General features: G+C 47.1%; 1 protein-coding gene across 1 annotated transcript in view; it reads right to left on the reverse strand.

The window, feature by feature from the left end:
* DRGX (dorsal root ganglia homeobox) overlaps positions 1–13,721 on the reverse strand; it is a 30,584-nt gene that overhangs the window by 7,247 nt on the left and 9,616 nt on the right. The gene's annotated exons all lie outside the window — the stretch shown is intronic.

Here is a 13,721-nt window from a genome sequence, read left to right on the forward strand (position 1 = left end):
ATATAGTCTGAAATATTTGATCTCCTTGGCAGTTTAATTGATCTACTACTGAGACTGACAGGAAAAATTAAGTTAGTTCTGACTCGTCTCTGCCAATAGCACATTTTCATCAAAGAGGTATGTGAACGTGAATGCTGGTGACAAGGAGAGCTCCTGCACACTGTTTTCTTGTTGAATATTCAGGTTAAGGGGATCAGAAAATGAATAACATGTATTTACGAGATGTTTAAAACAGACACCATAGTTCATTTCTTCTCACTTTATAGTAAAATGAATGAATAAGTAAACAATTGTGAATCATAACACAAACTCCTTATAATTCACAAAGAGAGTTTAAGTAGGAATATTGGTAGATAGCTACAATATTAAAGCATATTTTTTTAATGAAGTGATTAAGTATGTGCACCAATCATCAAATGTACAAGGTCAAATTCACACCCAGACACATTGTCCTCTATCATTGGAACTCCAGAAGTGTTTTATCCTGTTCCTATTTTATGAGGTATTGTCTTTTCACCATGAGCTGTGTTTGTTTTTGTACCCATCCCACCTCCCAGACTTGTTGTATGTACCCTCCCCTCCCGCTCTCCACAGCCGTGATCCCAGAACCAAGCTGTCCCATTTGGGTACAAAGTTAATTAACACTTAGAGGCTTTCTGGGGAAGGGGGAAAAGGAGAGAGAATCTGTCTTCTTGACCAAGTTGGCATATTGTAGTTCCTTATCTCTCAGGTTCCAAGTTTTCTCAATGCCCCATGGAAAGAAAAACAATGATCATTACATTTGATTACTACCAAAATCCCTGGTCTACTTTGACAGATTCTTTTGGTGGAATTGACCCTGAATCCCAACTCTCCCTTAGTTTCACCTATTACATGTCTCAATAATCACTCAACAAACACTCATTGATGGGCACCAACTCAGCTGACCATCCCAGCCAGAACCTTGTGCTGTAACACAGTCTCCAGGTCAGTGCATATATACTATTTCTGCTTGGATGTCTTTGCAAGATCAGACAAAAAATGAGTCCCTATATTCGAGGACCCCCAGCACAGCCAGAGCAGCCACAGGGACACATGTTCTGGAAAGATGCCAATTCACACAGCCCTCCCTCCTTCTAGTGGCAGCCAAACTCTGTACAGGGCAGGCTGCATCTCCTGCTGCATTCCCCTTTTCCTCTGGCACTACCCAGAGCCTTCTGCTCAGCTCCCTGCACTCCAGGGCCCCATTGATTAGCAGGAAGGGCAAACCCATCAGTACCCACAGGAAATGGCTTCTGGAAAGTAAACTGCAGTTTTTCAAGCCCAAGGATGACAACAGGTGCCTGTCAAAGGAAGAGAATCAACATGGGGGGGAGGGAGTTGGAAGGTGGCACCTGGGTCCCTGGCTTGTCCTGCCTCTGACATTCATGCTGTGTAACTTTGGACATCTCTTCTATCTCTTCTCCAGGCTTCAGTCTCCCCCAACTCTATCCGGGAGAAGCAGTGGCAGCATGCTCATCAAGGAGATTCCTTATAAAACGTAAGTGCTGGGATTATCCATCCCCCACTCCTCCATCTTCCTGACATCAGCTAGACATTAAAGGACTGGGGTTGGTGCAATCACTTTCCCTGTGAAGAATGACCATGTTCTGTCCCTTGAGTCCCATGCTTTCCAAACACTTGTATTCTCAGAAACAAGCCAGGGTCCCCTGGAAGATAATCTTGCTTTCCTGGAGCACCGTGTGCTGCCCACACACCTTGGACCCCAGTCACTGTGCCCTAGAGGCTGGGAATCTTTCCCATTGGGGAGCAAATATCTGCAGGAAGCAGGATCCTCTGCCTCAGAAAGCCAAATCTAAGCCCTAATCAGATCCCAAGTGACCTCTCAGCCTCAACATTGTAACCCTAACAACAACCACCAGCACTTACTGGACTTTTATGTACCAGGCACAGATACACAAGCCATTAGGTATGGCCATTACAGTCTTTATTTCACAAGAGAGAAGCCTGACATCTGCCCTAAGGTGACCCAGCATCCAGAGGGAGGCAGCACCACCAGGCTCTATGCCTTCTCTCTGCCTGAGGGGGGAACTTTCCCCCTACCACAGTTTCCATGCTTCCTTCAAACCTGACACAAGCCTCTCCCCTGCAAAGTCTTCCTCATTCCTAAGAGAAAGAGTTCTTCCATCCTCTGGGTCTGCCCATACTTAGCATGCCCTTGTTGGCCTCAATGAGTTCAGATGACTATTCTCTGAGTTAGGATTTTTTGTTGACCTGTGTGTCTCGCCAAGCCTACCCACAGCCTGCCTGCCCCTCAGGGTGGGGATGAGTCTAAATAATTCCAGATGCTCAGTACCTGGTTCAGAGTCTGACAAAATGTGGGTGCTCAAGGGGTGCTAAACGAAGGATAGGAGAACCTGAAATATCTGTTTCAACAGGTGGCCAGTTGTGCAGGGCCAAGGCTAATATCCTGGGAGTCTCCTAAGGGAGACCCTTCTTCCAGGCCCAGAGTGGCACAACCTTCTTTTCCCAAACTGTATTGCATTTTACCCTGCACTAGAGTCTATGATAGGGCAGAGGTGGGTGGCCTGGAAGGATCTAGAGGTGAGTCATACATGACCAATGCCCTTGAAGTATATATAAAATTGGAAATAAGGACAGTTCAATATCAAATGCCCCAATTCTTGTCACAGGCTGAAGGAGACCAGAGCATAAGCTGACAAAGTCCTTGTGTTCTTGGCTTGTGTTCAAGGAACCAAGCCTATACTCCCTTATCTCGGAGCAGATGTGATGTGGGGAGCAGACAAGCACTGCCACTGTAGCAGGCCTTGAGTACCCCAGGCTTGTGGGCAACGGTCTCGCCTGGAAGCTCTGCATTCTAGCCAAAGGCAGGTGAGGGATGCAGCCTGCTACATAAAACGTAGTGGGCTTTGAATACCCCAAGCTCGCAGGCAAGGTATCGCTTGGAAACTCTGCATCCTAGCCAAAGGCAGGCTGTGAGGAATGCAGCCTGCTACACGAAGCAGTGTCTCAGATGCCCACACATCCAGATAAAATCTTACCTACAATAAAGTCCTAGGTACAAAAAGATAAACGCAGAACAACTTGCCTTCTAATAGCAACATAATTCCACTGTGGTTTGCTCATCTCCCCTAACCTTGATTTGTTACTTTATAATAAAGCAAAGCAACATTATGTCAATCACACCTGGCCCGGATGCCTGGCCCAAAAGCTGATACTGCTTGTTTTTACAATAATCCCTTATAGAGCTTTGCCCTAGTTTTGCCCTATATTAGAAGCATGCTATTGAGGTCTCACCTATTGAGGGGAGAGACCTCCCAATCCCACTGTCTCTTGTCTTTCTTTCTCATTCCCTCCCCCCACCTCTGGCCCTGCTCTGTGGAGGCTGGACCTCGGCAACAGGCCATCTTGATACTTGATACTCTTTGCAGATAACCTTCAAGGGACCACACCTCCCAGCACTTATGCCCTTTGCAGTCCCCTCTGCCTGAGTCTGGGGTGGTCCCGTGATTGGCTTTAATCAATAGAATACAGCAGAAATGACATTGTGCCCATTCTGGGTGTGTGCCTTAAGAAGGCCTAGTCTTCTTTGCTTTTACACACTTGAGACCCAATCATAATGCAACCCCAACCTAGGCTAGCCATGGGATAGACTAGGTGGAGAGGTCCCAGCCTCATCAGCACCAGACATAAGTGATGCCTTCTTGTATATTCCAGGCCCAGCTGCCATGAATTCAGCCTCACAGGAGACCTCAAGCAGAAAAACTGCCCTGCTGAACCCAGCTAATTCTCAAAATCACAAGAGACGATATGACAGTTGCTATTTTATTATACTAAATCTTGGGGCAACCACAGTTAAGTCACACCATACCAAAAGCTGGAACAGAGATTATAAGAAAGAAAATCATAGACCAATCTCCTTATGATCATAGATGCAAGCACTCTAAAGAAAATATGAGCAAACCAAATTCAGTAATATATAAAAAGAATAACATTACATCTAATCTGGGTCCATTTCAGGAATGTTCAGTCATTTTAACATTAAAAAATCAATCAACATAATTCACCATATTAATATTCCAAGAAAGAAAAGTTATGCATCTGGAGAAAAGCATTTGATAAAATTCAACTTCATTCATATTCATGATTTTTAAAATAATAATTAAAATAGAACTCTTAGAAAACTAATATGCCAGCCTCGGTAGCTCATCCTGTAATCTCGCGCCTTTGGGAGGCTGAGGTGAGTGGATTACCTGAGCCCGCGGGTTCAAGACTTGCCTGGGCAGGCGAGACCTCATCTCTACAATAAATCAAAAAATTAGCCAGGTGTGGTAGCGCATGCCTGTAATTCCGGCTACTCGGAAGACTGAGGCGGAAGGATTGCTGGAGCCCAGCAGGTCGAGGCTGCGGTGGCCGGGAGCGGCCACTGCACTCCAGTCTGGGTGAAAGAGTGAGACTTCAACTCAAAAAAAAAAAAGAAAAGAAAAGAAAACTAATACAAGAAGAAAATAGCTTTACTCGATAAAAACCATCTTTAAAAAAAAAAAGGCAAACACAACTGTGAAACCCTGATAGCTTCTTCATGAGATCAAGAATAAGCAAAGGCAGGTCGCAAACAACACGTACTGAATGATTCCATTCATTTGAGATGCTCACAGTCTATAGAGACAGAAAGTAGAGTTGGAATTGCCTAGAACTTGTGGAAAAGTGGGGAGTTACTGATGACAGATACAGGTTAATTCAAAAATTCTAAAATCATAATGTAATAACAGCTGTATAATTCTGAATATACTAAAAATCATTGAATTGTACACTTTAATGAATTAATTGTATGGAATATTAATTATATCTCAATAACACTGTTTTTAAAAATACAGACTAAGGCCTGGATGCCTGTTACCACCACTTCTATTCAATAATGTACTAGAGGTTCTAGCCAGTACAGTCAGATTAAAAAAATAAATTTTAAAGTATGAGATTGAAAAGAAAGAAAAAAACTTTATTTATAGATGACCTACTTATGTACATAGAATAAAAAATCTACAGCTAAGCCTAATGGCATGGATAAATCTCACAAACATAATGCTCAGCAAAAGAAAAAAAATCCAGACACAAAAAATACTTTATGAGGATTACATGTATATATGTGTGTATGTACACATATATTCTGCATATACATATGTGTGAAGTTCAAAAAAGTCAAGGTTAGACTATAGGCTCAATCTCCCAAATTTGAAAACTCAAACTGTGAAATGCTCCAAAATCTAAAACTTTTTCAGCACCAACATGACACTCAAAGGAAATGCTCACTGGAGCATTTCAGATTTTGGATTGTTGGATTTGGGATGCTGAACCAGTAAGTATAACACAAATATTCCAAATTTTTTTAAGATATGAAATTCAAAACACTTCTGGTCCCAAGCATTTTGGACAAGGGATACTCAACCTATATGGTGTTTCAGAATGCCTACTTCAGTGGCAAAACTATGTCACCATAAGTCAACACAGGGTATTGTGTAGGGGGAGGAAACAGGACTTGAGTGGAACAAGGCACATGGAGTCAGGGGCTCTAGGGGTAAGCAAGGTGGTAACATGAGTGCTTAAAATCACTCATGAAGTTCTAGATGCATGTTTTATGCATTTTTCTAATGAATAGTCTATTTTAGAATGGATGGTTTTATTTTATAGTGGATATCTCATTTTATAATAAAACCACTTAAATATTGTTTTTTAAAATTGTGGTTTTTAAAAAAAAAATCACAAAGGAAAACTATTAAAGAGAAATAGGGAGAGAAACTTTCAGGAGGCTCAGAGGAGGAAGAGGCTACCTCTAACTCTGAGGTTAGCATCTGTGGGCAAATGCTTACTGATCAACACAGTCCTCAGAAACTGAACACCTTGGCCTGGTAGGAGGCCCAAGGACTAAAGCCAATGCAAAGCAGGAAGGGAATGTTATTGGTTACCAGAGGGGCCTTTCCCTCAGAAAGGCCATATCTGAACCCTCTCCTAGCACTGCCTCCATGCCAGCACACTGTACATAGTACCCTTATCCTCACACATGCCATGCAGGACCAGGACTTCCACTCCAACTGCTAGCATCTATTGTGCATTCACTGCACATTAGTGCAGTGCAAGGTGCATTACCTACAGCATCTCCTTTCGTCCTCACAGCCTCCAAGGCCTCAACTGAGGAGATGGGACTGGGCTCCAGCTGCAGCCTCTCTTTCCTGACTCCTCCCAGCAGGACCTCACCTGGGACTGGCTGGGACTGGCTGGGACCATCACACCTCTCCAGAGGGAATGAGGATGGAAGAAAGAAGGGCTCAGACTTTATTCCGTTGTCCTGCTGCTGTTCTCTTGCCTCAGCCCTGGCTTTAGGGAACCACACCAGGGACTGAGGGCCCCGTTCATGTCTGCTTGGTCCAGCAGGCTGTCCCCTTCCTATTTGGGAGGGTCAACTGTGATGCCACCACCTGGAGGATCGCTCAAAGAGTGACTGTGACTCCCACAGCATGAGCATAAAGTGAGTTATGAAAGTTCTCCCTGGCAGTAGTAATTATGTTCCACCTCACACCCAGCTCTGCCAATCACAGGTTAGAGGCAGCCTGGCTAAGTGCACCGGTGAGAGCACCTCTTCCACTGGCTGCGGCTCTCCAGTCCCAGCCGCACCCTCCAGGCCTGTGGCCAGCACTTCCCCGGAACAAACCCCAGCGCCTCACTGGTCATTAATAACCTCCTCTGCATTAATGAATTGTGAATGCAAGCCTGGCCATTAAGACAGCCCAGGAAAATTCTTTGTGTTGGGATGGCTTTTTCTCTGGACACCGATTATTGTCATGCAAATCCTCCCAGCATAGGGGTAGTACTGCTGCCTTCTTATTTGAGAATTTCCATGGAAGACCCAATAACGAAACATGCCAAGGGTGAGCCCAGCAAGCCTGCCTGGCCAAGATGAGTCCTCTCTGGTCATCCCAGAAGACAAAGCACATTCCCACATGAGGCCCCAGAGAGCCCCAACCAAGAAATCCTACAAAGGACATACCTACATTTTCAAAAATTGGAGCAATGGGGATTACAAGGAAAGGGTGAATTTCAGCAGCAATAAAGTTCAGAGAAATGAAGAAGCTTGGGAAAAGTAAATATGTTATTGGGTCTTTTAAAGGTGAGTGGGACCCAGGGACTGCAGCTAGACGTGAAATTGGATGACTCTGGTTGATACTGATTATTTGTGCCTAAAGACAGATAGTTAATAATAGCATTGACTCCCATGTCCCAAACACTGTCCTGAGGGCCTCAAATGAGGCACTATGTTCTCCTCAATGTCTTGTGAATTCAGTCCTTTTATGATCAAGACCCCTATTTCACAGATGAGCAAGCAGAGGTACAGAGTGTTTCAGAAATTTACTCAAGACTTACATGGCTAGAGAATGGAAGAGCTAGGGCTCACGTGAGCCAGGCCCCTACATGAAATCACTGCGCTAGTCAGCAGCTTGCCAATTAAAGGTGAAAACTCCCACAAGTGCTTGGTTTTCAACTACCTGGCTCTATCCCTGATGGGCAGCTTTCTGGCCTAAGGTGGCCAGCTGACTCACTGCATGATGGGGGCAGCCCAGTGCCTATCCAGGGGGCCTGCTCAGTGAGCCTGCAGACGGTCTGTCACTCTTGTACCTGTGCACACTTTACCTGGCCAGCCTCACTAGAAGGACCATGACCTCCTGCCCAAACAGAGCCGCCCTGCCCCTCCCACCCTTCCCCAGCTTCCCATTGCCCAACAGCCCTGTTGACCTTTCCATCCACATCTTTCCCATGCACATGCTGCCCTGCATGCCCCAACACAAAGCCTGCCATGCTAGCATCCCCAGCTCGCCAGCCCCAGGGCAGAGTCTCAGCTACCCTGACCAAGCCTGACTGGTGGTACAGCAGCATTTCCTGGCAGAGGACGACAATACTACAGCAGAGGGGATGCTTGGGAAGGTTTCTGCTCTTGCCTTCCAGCCCTGCTCTAGTGTGTGCTGTGGCAGCTCTGAGCTATGGGAATTTCCAAGGACAGAGATCATGCCCAGCCCAACTTTGGCTTCCCCAGTTCTCTAGCTGCCCTGGACTCCAGGTCCCTGCCCTCAACAAGGCTTTCCAGGGGATGAAAATTAGTCTCTCTAATTCCCTAAGAAAACTATCTTTCTAAGTCTTGTGTTGCTGACTTCTCAGTCTGTGTGCCAAAGCTCAGAAAAGTGGCCAGGAGACCCACTAACATTCATATTTTCTGGGCCACTCTCCCCCCTCAGTGACCTAAAGCTAAAAAAGCAAGGTCTAGGCTGGGCTCAGTGGCTTAGCCTGTAATCCTAGCACTTTGGGAGGCTGAGGCAAGTGGTTTGCCTGAGCCCGCAGGTTCAAGATCAGCCTGGGCAACCTGGTGAGACCTCGTCTCTACAATAAAATAAAAAATAGCCAAGCATGGTCATGCGTGCCTGTAGTTCCAGCTACTTGGAAGGCTGAGGTGGAAGGATCGCCAGAGCCTAGCAGGTCGACGCTGGGGTGGCCATGAGCATGCATGTCCCTGCACTCCAGCCTGGGCAAAGGAATAAGACTCCAACTCAAAAAAAAAGCAAGGTCTAGATGCCCCATGGAGTTTTCTCAGGCATTCCACTTGGATGGGAAAAGAAGCCCACCAGAATGTTCTGGGCTGTGATAGCTAAGCTGCCAGGGTTCAGCCTGTTCACCCTCCTCATATTGCAGGTGAATGTGCCCATTACTATGCAGCGCTGTGCTCTGGGAGTTCAGTGTGATGTCCCTTACCACCCAGCACATCCTTCTGCTTTTGGTGAACCTGTCCTGTCTCCCTTCCTCCTCCCTCTGGTGCTGTTGCTCAGGGATCTGATGGCCAATATTCTAAGAATACTCGCATTTCCATAACACTTTCAAAGTCAAAGTATTTCCAGGCAAATGAATATCCATAAAACTACTTTAAAGGACCTAAGAACTATAAGGACCACTACTTAAAGGAAGTCAGCAAGCTCAACAATCCCTCGGCTAGGCCACAAACTTCCAGAGGATCTCAATATGTACAAGACAAGGACTTCACACCCATCACCACCATTCCTAGAACCAAAAGACCAGCACCCCAGTTCAGGGTCCTCCATTCTGTAACTATACCTAAGGTTCTCGGCAGTGCTCCATTTGCTCATTGGAGCACAAATCTTGCCTTAGGGCACCGAGAGCCCTGCATGAGCCTCATAGTCTGGCAAGGTTTGGTGCAGCACACAGCAGCCTTGGGTGGATCCTCAGTCACAGGGAAGCAGCACCTGGAGGGCCTCCAGATCTGAACCAGAACTTCAGTGGCCTACCCAGAGACATTTGTTTTTGTCAATCCAGAGCTGTATGATCCCAGTAAGATGACAAAGCCTGGGGAAGGAGAAGAGTACTGGTTTGGGCTTAGGAGCTGAAATCTACTTTGATTCATTTCTCCTAAGTCTGTTGCAAGTTGCCATAAGATCTAGAAAAGTGGGTTGGGATCTCCAAACCAGAAGGGGACAAAAGGCTCAGCTCACATGGGTCCTGGTCGCTGATGGTCCTAGGTGTGTCCTGATCCCTCTGTTAGTAGACTCATAACTGTCCTCATTTGCTAGGGAGAAGCCAAGGAGGAAGGGGTCCAGGGCTTTTCATTGCCCCCCCTCCCAGCAGGTGTTCATCCAGAGGAATAAATAAGTTGCATCTGGAAGTACCAAGGAAAGAGGAAAGGACAGGTCAGGATCCTGAGGAGAGCAACCTAGACCTCAAGGAGGAGAGCTAGCTGAACGAGTAATGTATGAGCAAGTGACTGCCTCTCCTTGAGCCACTGTTTCCCATTTGTGAAAAGAGCCCAGTCAGATGCTTTCTAGTGCCAGCATGCATGATGCTCCCATGCCCAAGTTAGCTAGCTTCCCATGCCTGAGAAACTGAGTTCAGTCCCAAGAGAAAAAGAATTGGTTCAGCTGGCAGCTCTGCCCAGCATTTGGCTATCCAAGTACCTCTGGGGATACAGGAAGGTGAGGGAGTTCCCAAGCCCTAAAAACTAGAGATCACCCCTTTCTCAGGCCTATATTAGGCTCTGTGCTTAATTTCTGCAACCTGGGGAAGTCTGGAAGAAGGAGAGGACTGAGCTGCAAGGATCAGGACTGAGCTGTAAGGATTAGAAAGCCATCTCCTGGCCCCAAATCACTTAGCATATGTTCTGCCAATCAACTGACCATTGAACCCCAGGAGTGTTTAGAGCTGACTGTACAGCAAGTACACGCCTCTCACCTCGGGTCCTGGGGCAGAGTTTCCCAAGCATATCTCCAAGGGCTGCCAAGCTCACCAGGGTTGTCATGAGGCAGTACTGACTCAGACAGCCCCAGAGACTGGCAACTCAGAATATCTGACTTCCAAAAGTGTCACCACAGTGAGGTCAGGCGCTTTTAGAATGCGAAGGTGCCCCAATCCATATCAGCTGTTATCTCAGAGCGATCCTAACTCCACCTGAGAGATGGGCGACTACAGATACCCTCTTTGTATAGTGCTGACCATGCTACTGTGAGAATTAAACAAGACCATGACAGGTGATCACCTGGCAAAGTGCAGAAAGGTCTTCAGAAATTGCTCATCTGCCTCCCTTCCCAATTTGACTTAGCTTGTCAGAGATTTAAAAAGTCAACTGCTCAGAGAGGCCAGATGAGAAAAGGCCACATAGGAGGAAGGTATCAGAACAAGGCCAGGGATGGAAATGTCACTGGGAGGTAGGCTGCAGAGAGAACTTGGAAAGCAGAGATGGGAGGGGCAGAAGAAAAACCCCCTTCTTTTGGGGGTCAAACAATGGCAGACCCCCAGCACGTCTGACAAAATGTGTGCCAATTTGGCTCAAAGACTTGGAGGCAGTATTTTAAACATGGGAATTTCTATGGACTGAATGCCTGTGTTTCCCCAAAATTCATATGTTGCAATCTTGTGAGGGGATTAGGAGGTGAGGTCTTTGGGAGGAATTAGGTTATGAGAATATAGCCCTCATGAGTGGGATCAGTGCCTTTCTAAGAGGTCTGAGAGAAGCTACCTCTTTTACCACACCCAGAGGTCTGCAGTCTGCAACCCCAGAAGAGGGCCCTCACCAGAACGCAACCCTGCTGGCACCCTGATCTTGGACCTCCAATCCCAGAACTGTGAGAAATTAATTTCTGTTGTTTATGAGCCACTTAGTCTATGGAACATTGTTTTAGCAACCTGAACTAAGACAGAAATATTTTCAAATAAAAATCCAATTTTCCAGCTTCTCCTGAAACTTCAGCAATCCTGGCAAGGCTACATGCACATTCCCATGTGGCCACAATCAACGGGCTTGAGCAACAGTTAACCCTTGAATGGGCAATCACTTCCCTGTCCACCCACCTCCACCCTATCCCTCCTCTGAGCCCCCAGAATCTGAGGGTGCTCCTTAACGTGGTTCCTTGTATAGTTGTTTCTGAAAGAAGAAAAATTGGCCTTTTACCCACACCTCTCTCAAAAGTGGGGAAATGATAAATAGACCAAGAGAGCCACATGTATCAAGAAAAACCAACAAGAACTCATTTGTAATTGAGAAGAAAAGACAATGCCTAAACATGCTCACTTCACTCCTTCCCTGCCTGACTCTGGAATCATGAGTGTGTCATTGGCCCCAACATGCCTTTCACCTCACTGACTGTAGTCAGGAAGGGGCTCTCGTAGGGGTATGACAGGCTGCCCAAGCAGGCCCACTACAATGAACAAAGAAATACCCAAGTTTGGTGAGCACACTGTAATTTCTTCCATGTCTACAGAGCCCTGCACCCCATAACCCCCCAGCAGCAAAGGCAGCAGCAAAGAAAAGTATGTTTCCAGTTAGGCAGGCATAGGGCAGGCTCCTGGGGTCAGAACCCATCTAAAGGGCTGAGGGAAGGGGTGGAGGAGAGTACAGAGAGAGGGGGAAAGAGGTTTGTGGTCATGTGCACTCAAGTCAGCTGGCCCAGTTCTACACCAGCCCCCTGCCAACTCTGGTTTCTGTTCTGGGAGGTTGCTGAGTGGGAAGTACCCCCAGGGTATGGGAGACATTGGCCCAGTTCTGTATCCCTCTCACATGCTGCCCTCAGTCTCCCCAACCTCCCAGCTACAGTCTAGTCCTCAAGTCCTCTTTGGGCACTGGATGTTTACAGCAAGGCCCCAGCTGTACTTACTAGGGATGCCCGAGGCCTGCCACAGTGAAGAGACACATAGGAACCAACAATCTATTCATGCAGCCAGAGTGGGGCAAGCGAGTGACATTTACAAAAGAGAGGGTTCCTCTCAGTAGCTGAGTTGGCCCTCTCCAAAGCAGACAGGGTTTGATGGTGGGATGGAGAATTGCTCCTTTGCCAAGAACAGCTTCTTGGATGATACCCACATCCCACTAAGTAATCTCCTTCTGGGATCCCTTCCAATTGGCTGACCCCACCTCTGTAGTATCTGAGCAACCTACTGTGTCCTGTAAATATGTCCCAAGGCTGCTTGGGGTGGGCGTTCTGCATGGCCCCTGGAGCACCCAGAATGGAGCTGAGGGAAATGCCGGGAGGGAATATGAAGCTAAACCTTGTCCACTCACATCAGCCAATTGAGAGGGGGGATCTGCCCAGCTACCTGGAACACTCAGAAGTGGTGTTATGCCTAAGGCTCCTCCTCTTACAGTGAAAAGTCCAGACACAGGATCCTGGCATTCAGGGCCTTCAAGCTCTTCTCCTGCTGGGTACCCTCTACCCTATCTCTGGACACTTTTCCACAGGCACCCAACACACCAGCCATTCTCCAGAGGAGCCTGGTTCTCCTCCTCACCCCAACCACCTTTGTACATGCTGTTCCCTGTGCCTTGAATGCCCTTCTCTTCTTCTTCCCAGACACTCCCTAGGGAGACTGCATCATATCCTCCTTCCCCCTCCAGAACCACATCTGCAATTCAGATTGACATTGTGTGTGTGTGTGTGTGTGTGTGTGTGTGTGTGTGTGTGTGTGTGTGTGTGTGCGCGTGCGCGTGTGCACGTGCGCGTGGCCTATTTGTAGTAAAGGGACCCCCTCTAGGGCAGAGAGACCCCAAACTCTAGTAAAGGACAAGCAGGGTATACCCTAAGGGCACCTCCTTCACTTCCTATTATCAGGAAAAAAACCTACAGCCTACACCTTACCCTACCTCCCAGATCCCTTATGACAGACAAGCCCCAAAGGGAACACTAACACTCGCTCCCCCCAGATGCATTCAGGGACCTAGCCTTGTTTTTGCCAGCACTCCTGCCCAAACCAATGCAGGGCTAGAAATTGAGAAACACTGGATGGGCCCATTCATTGAGCTAAGGCACCCTAGAAATCCCCGAGGGACAGCCCCACAGGGTTTCTCTCCCTGGGCTGGACAAAACTTCCCCAGACAGTTCCCATCCTTCAGAAGACAACAGTCACTGAGAATAGAGCAAATCTTGAAAAACCACAGATCCGAATGGTTCAGACCTCCTTTATCAGGAATCCCTGGAAAAGGCAAGTGGGCCAGCTGCAAGTTTGAAAAGGGTCCTAGAAGCAGGGATGATTGTCCTTCACATGCCTCATCCATGAACTGTGATGCACCAAAAACTGTTACCAGGGAGAGAGAGGAAGCTGCCAGCATGGAGTGGTCACTTTGGTAGCAACCTCCTCCGAGACAAGCCCTCTGCCAGATGAAATATGTTTGGCAACATTCTCCT

Source organism: Carlito syrichta, unplaced genomic scaffold (assembly GCF_000164805.1).
Source record: "Carlito syrichta isolate Samal-C Ts95f unplaced genomic scaffold, Tarsius_syrichta-2.0.1 Scaffold287472, whole genome shotgun sequence".
In the NCBI taxonomy this organism is placed as follows: Eukaryota; Metazoa; Chordata; class Mammalia; order Primates; family Tarsiidae; genus Carlito; species Carlito syrichta.